Source organism: Oratosquilla oratoria, chromosome 11, assembly GCF_046742065.1.
Source record: "Oratosquilla oratoria isolate Oo_2021 chromosome 11, ASM4674206v1, whole genome shotgun sequence".
In the NCBI taxonomy this organism is placed as follows: domain Eukaryota; kingdom Metazoa; phylum Arthropoda; class Malacostraca; order Stomatopoda; family Squillidae; genus Oratosquilla; species Oratosquilla oratoria.
In genome coordinates this window covers 13897407-13903406 of record NC_134787.1, presented here as the reverse complement: position 1 = coordinate 13903406, position 6000 = coordinate 13897407, and the positions used below count along the sequence as shown (strand labels likewise).

The 6000-nt window shown below is 40.2% G+C and overlaps 1 protein-coding gene across 1 annotated transcript in view; it reads left to right on the top strand.

Moving 5' to 3' along the window:
• The first annotated feature begins 4796 nt into the window (after positions 1–4796).
• Positions 4797–6000, top strand: part of LOC143029602 (uncharacterized) — a 108657-nt gene continuing 107453 nt past the window's right edge. Inside the window, exon 1 of the mRNA XM_076192327.1 lies at positions 4797–5131. The gene's annotated coding sequence lies outside the window, so the exon portion shown is untranslated. The remainder of the gene's footprint in view (positions 5132–6000) is intronic.

The following is a 6000-nucleotide window of genomic DNA, read 5'->3' as shown; positions in this document are numbered from 1 at the left end:
CATCAGCCTATCACGACTCCCCTCTCAGATAAAAAACGGCATTGTCAACGGAAGATAAGACAGGAGACTCTTCAACTCGGTGACCTGCTTCAGAAAGTTCATTTTGGCTAAAAACATTTTTTTTATATTGTTGAAGTGGAAGGAAGCCAGACTAAAGGCGTTTCCCGGTCGATAGAGGTCCTTTTCATACCGGTGGTCGCCTCATGATGGACATAAACACAGCTTGTCCTCCTCGACCAGAAGGAGTTGCATCGTGGAGTGTGTGTCACTGTACTGAAGGTGTTGAGGTTGACCTTGAACGACTTTGAGTGAGACGAAGTACAAAGGACGATAAGACTCGTTGGCAGTGCATCGTGCCCTCCCACTGCTGTGACGCAATGTTCAGTTGAACTTGTCATTACACCATTGAACACGAGGGTAGTAACAGCAGCGGCAGCTATGTTCATGTTTTGTTGAAATAAAATTACAGTAAAAATGAACAAGTGTTTTCTCAGTAGTAAATGTTGTTTTTATCCTTGGGGACAATATCACACCGAGTAGAGAAGGCCAAAGGAAAAACTCAAGGAGGGTAGCAGTATTTTTTCTTAATTGATCTCAACCGTAAAGGAATGTTGAATGATTTTGGTCTGAAAGAAAGTCACGTATGCACACGAACTGCACAAAACACGCAGTCATTATCTTGAACGGGTAAATTTATATATCTACAAAATAAGAAGGTAATTGGAACTTTTACGATATCTTGATGTAATGAAAGTGCACCATGACTGCGTGTAACTGTAAATGACCACGTCTTTGACGATCCTGCGTCCCACTGCATCCTCTCCAGAATCCTTCAACCGTGTTTGGTGCGAGAAGCTAAAGTCAACAGAAGTCATTCCAGCACATGTGGGCAGGGACGATCCTCATGGAAAAGTCGTACAGATAACAAATGATGAAGAAATAGATAGAAAAGACAGATAGGCAGACAGAGAGAAAGACAGGCAGACAGATAACAAATGATGACGCTGAAAAGAAAGTGGGAGACAGACATAAAGAATAAATAATGAAAATACAGACAAGGGGGAAAGACAGAGGAATAGAGAGAGAGAAACAGAAAGAGAGGGATAGAGAAAGAGAGAGAGAGAGAGAGAGAGAGAGAGAGAGAGAGAGAGAGAGAGAGAGAGAGAGAGAGAGAGAGAGAGAGAGAGAGAGAGAGAGAGAGAGAGGGACAGAGAGAGAGAGAGAGAGAGAGAGAGAGAGAGAGAGAGAGAGAGAGAGAGAGAGAGAGAGAGAGAGAGAGAGAGAGAGAGAGAGAGAGAGAGAGAGAGAGAGAGAGAGAGAGAGAGAGAAGAGAAACGTCATATTACTTGTTGACGCCCCCCCCACACACACACACACAAATCACTTATGCAATGTGTCACGACCTGGGCCCAAGTTGGACGAGTGGACGAGGACGCGTTTCAGGGTCAGGTTAGGTCATTCTTGACTGCCGCGGCACTCGACGATGCTGGTTCTCATCGAAAGAACCACCTGGTGAGAGGGAAGTGAAGTACCAAACTTGCAGTTCGCCTTTCTCGATATACTTTTTATTCTATATCTTTAAGTAGTCGTATTACAGCAGTTTTCTTCCCGTAAATGTTCTGTAGAACTCTTACAATGTGTTCCTTTACACCTTGTTTGCGTATAGCGTTTAGTACTGCCATTTATTTTAACGAGACAAATGCCTTTTGGTGATCTACGAAAGTTAAACAACAATGTCGTTTCCTCAGTCAGTTGACTCGTTGCCTGCGGATGATTGATAGTAAAGAATCCATATCTGAAACCTGTCTGTTTTTGTAGTTGATTTCCACCTAAAAATTTACTGAATCTGTAAGATTCTTGGATTCACTCTAAAAGGACGCCTAGTTGTGACCGAGGTCGTGATCTTAGCCCTAGGTGTTCGGACTTCCAGGGTTAGTTAGGTCATTGAGATGTTGACGTGGGACTTTTGAAAATCGAGAATGTAATGAAAGCCAAGTGGATAACTTCGCATAGTTCCGTAGTGTAGGTCCCCCCTCCCCGCCTAACTTAAGCTTTTCTGTCCTGAGTGACAATTTTTTCCCTTGAATCCGGCTTCTCCTTGGCTATTCTATTACTTATCTTCGTGACCCTCCACTTCCCTCCCCTTGGAGGAGAAGGTGGGCTGTGGTCTATCACGATGAATTCCTTAGGTACTACGTGACACTTTTCTTTTCGATTTGGCTGTCGCCAGGCTGCTTTAATCTGCAGCGCATCTACACACACACACACACACACACACACACACACACACACACACACACACACACACACACACACACACACACACACACTTAATCAAGAACAAGAATTAACATTGTTGTACTACACACCTATTACTCAGCTTACTGATTTTTGTCTAGTTTTTTGAATGCTTGTAACAACATCTTTTCACTGTCATAGTTTTATATTGTTATAATCTTGTAGGATGTATATTTTCAGCAGAAATGCTGCTATACCCAATAAACTGTTGATTATTATTATCATTACACTCACAAGGGTCGGTTCTGGGATCTTTGTGTTTTCATATACTCGTACGGAAATAAGCTCCACCGCAAGGACTCGAACCATTGCCTTAGCGACTGCTTATTATGAAGCAAAGACGATAGCCTTGAGCCAGCCAGGCCGTAAATGGCATGATATGATATATGACAAGCAACTCTATCTATCTGTATACCAAAAGACTCTTCCCCTTATAAGGAAGGTAGCCAGCCAAGGCACGCATCCACTCCCATCCATTTCACTCCTATCCAGCATCATTATCCCTGTCTCCTGCCCACTGCCCGGATCAGATACAATGCAGCACGACACAGCATATCCACAGCAGGTCCAGCCGCGTCATTTACCAGGCGACCCCACACACACCGTATCCCCTCATGCAGGAAACAGAGAAGACGGAGAGAAATCGCTTCCAGATGGTACAAAGATCCCGAGGAGAACAAAAGATGAAGGAGCCAATTTTGGAAAGAAAAAAAATACGCAACGTATTGTAAAAGGACAAAAGACCCAAAAGATCACCTGTGAAACACTCAACAGGAAATGAGTCAGTCGTCACAAAAGCAAGGGAAGATATGGATTTGGGAATGTTGGTCACCTGGCAGACATATTAGCAATGTCATCGGTGAAACATCCAGACTGTTGACGAACATAGAAATAAACTGTATGTAGACAAATAGACGATGATAAAAGTTATAGAATGCCTGATCCGCCCTATCTTAGAATATGCGGCGATGGTATGGTCCCCGCACAAAGAGGATATAAACAACACCGAGGGAATTCAGAGAGTATCGACCAAATTATTTCTCAGTTTTACTGATAAAACGTACGAAAAGGGATCTAAAGCTCTGAGCCTGCCATCATAGAAAGAAAGAAGAGAAAGAGGTGACTTGATATCAGGGATAAAATTACTTTTTTTTCGGGGCTCTTTTTCCAGTCACCTCAAAATTTGGGGGGCTATTTTTTTTTTCCAGGGCTCTTTTCCCTCTTTCCAGGGTTATAATTTCTAGGGCTAGTTTGCTGTTTCGCAATATTTAAGGGATGTCACCAGCACCGTGCCCGCGTACCGTCCTTGTTTTAGTAACTACTTTATTTCATCACTTTTTGTAAATCTTAAAACAATCTAAAGTACATTTATAGGTACTGCATTTTTCTTAAGTTCTTTCTTGTCTTGCTTTTTGTCTGTCATCTCTTAGTGTAAACGTTGACATAAACGGGAGACCTGGAAGTACTATATTGGACACTGCCACATACATTCAAGTCACATACTGTATTTACTAGCTTGCAATTTGTGAAAGTGCATTTGCAGGTATATCAACACTGAACAGAACACTAGAGGATTCTTCGTGATTTACAGCATCCCAAATATTCACCCCACAGCCCAGAGATTCTCGCTGTCTCACACCATCATGAGAAATCAATAATTAAAAAAAATACAGTCTCACAATTACATAAGTTTAAGTTTTACTCTTAATTTCAATATTTAACTCTTTTGTTACTTGTTTGTTCTTTACAAATCTAATCATCAGAACTTTGTTGGCTTCCTTACAAAACCGAGGAACTCTGGGGCAACAGAAAAGATTAACTAGGAGGTAACTCATATTCTTTTTTCCTTTAGCATTTATTATGAAATTGTAGATATGTACATTTTCGAGTAGCATCTGCATAGTCTATGAATGCCATAATACAATCAATTTATAGGCCTTTCACAATTTATTCATGGGGACGGTTATGCGTTTTGTCGTCGCCCTCATACTCAAAATTTGAGCTCACTTCCGGAGCTCTTTTTCAAATTACTGGGGCGAATTCGCCCACCGCCACCGTGTAATTTTCCCTGTTTGATAGCAGTGTTTAGGTCGCCAAAAAGAGCAAGTAAAACTGATATTGTAGGCTCTTCACCACCCTGTAGGGCCCCAACACCTGTAATAGCAGATAATAAAGCCCTAAATTAAAGCATAAGCGAATTCAAGACATATGATAGTTTGAAAAGGAGACAAATCTATAGGAGAGTAGTTCCTTTGCTGTATATCACAAGGTTAGGTAAACATACACACACACACACACACACACACACACACACACACACACACACACACACACACACACACACACACACACACACACACACACACACACACACACACACACACACACACACACTCGCAAACACGCACACACACACATACACACACACACACCACACACATACACACACATAATTTCTAATATAAAAAATAAAATAAAAAAGCGCGTCACCTCTGCAGCGAAAGCGTCTGGGGTACAGTCAATTTTCCCTGAACGCTCATCATGGAACTCGTCAAAAAACTCTTAGTGACGTGTCGCCAAATCGTTTTGTTCCTTGAACGCATTATGATATAAAACAGAGAAACCCTTCCTATTCCCACATCATCCAGGTGATTATTCTGTTACTTATTCCAGTGACCACATGGCTTCTTGAACTATCCACACAAGTTCCAGAGTGAGGTACATTAGTTTGAACCTGTCGCTGCTCCCGTTTTGGGCGAAGCCACTAGACGTCCCGTCGAAGTCGACGGTGGGCGGGAAAACGGACTGCGGCTACGATGACTCACTGCCAAAGGTATTTGTTGCCTGAAAGGTTTGTCTCAGCTGTCGGAATCTTACCTCTCCTCCCCCCCCACACACACGCACACACACACACATACACATACACACACACACACACACACACACACACACACACACACACACACACACACACACACACACACACACACACACACACACACACACACACACACACACACACACACACACACGCACACACACAAATCCTTGCAGGAAATTCCTCTCTCTATTTGGAACGGTGAATTATTGATTTATCGATAGATTTATACCACCAAAACGTGAAGATTGAAGATACTTCATTAAACTAGATAGATTCAGAAATATCAATAATGATTATGACGATAATAATAATAATAATAATAATAATAATAATGATAATAATAATAATAATAATAATAATAATAATAATAATAATAATAATAATAATAATAATAATAATAATAATAATAATAATGATAATAATTATAATAATTATAATTATGATAATAATAATAATAATGATGATAATAGTAGTATTTATAATAAAAGAATTATATTAATGATGATAACAGTAATACAAACAACAATAATAATGATAATAACAATTGCAATAATGATAATAACATTAATGAAAATAGTAAAAATAATAACAACAAATGTAACAAAATAAAATCTAATAAAACAAAGAAAAAATGTGCCTTTTACGGGTGGTAGCACTTTTAAGAATATTTTTGGCTGTGGCTAACTGAAAAAAAAGTAAATGGAAAAAACAATTGAAAAGAAGAAACACTGAAGAAGAACAAGAAGAGCGGGAACAACAACGAGAATAAGAAAGAGGAGAGAGAAGAATGTCGACACAGGAAATGACGATTTATCTGAGGC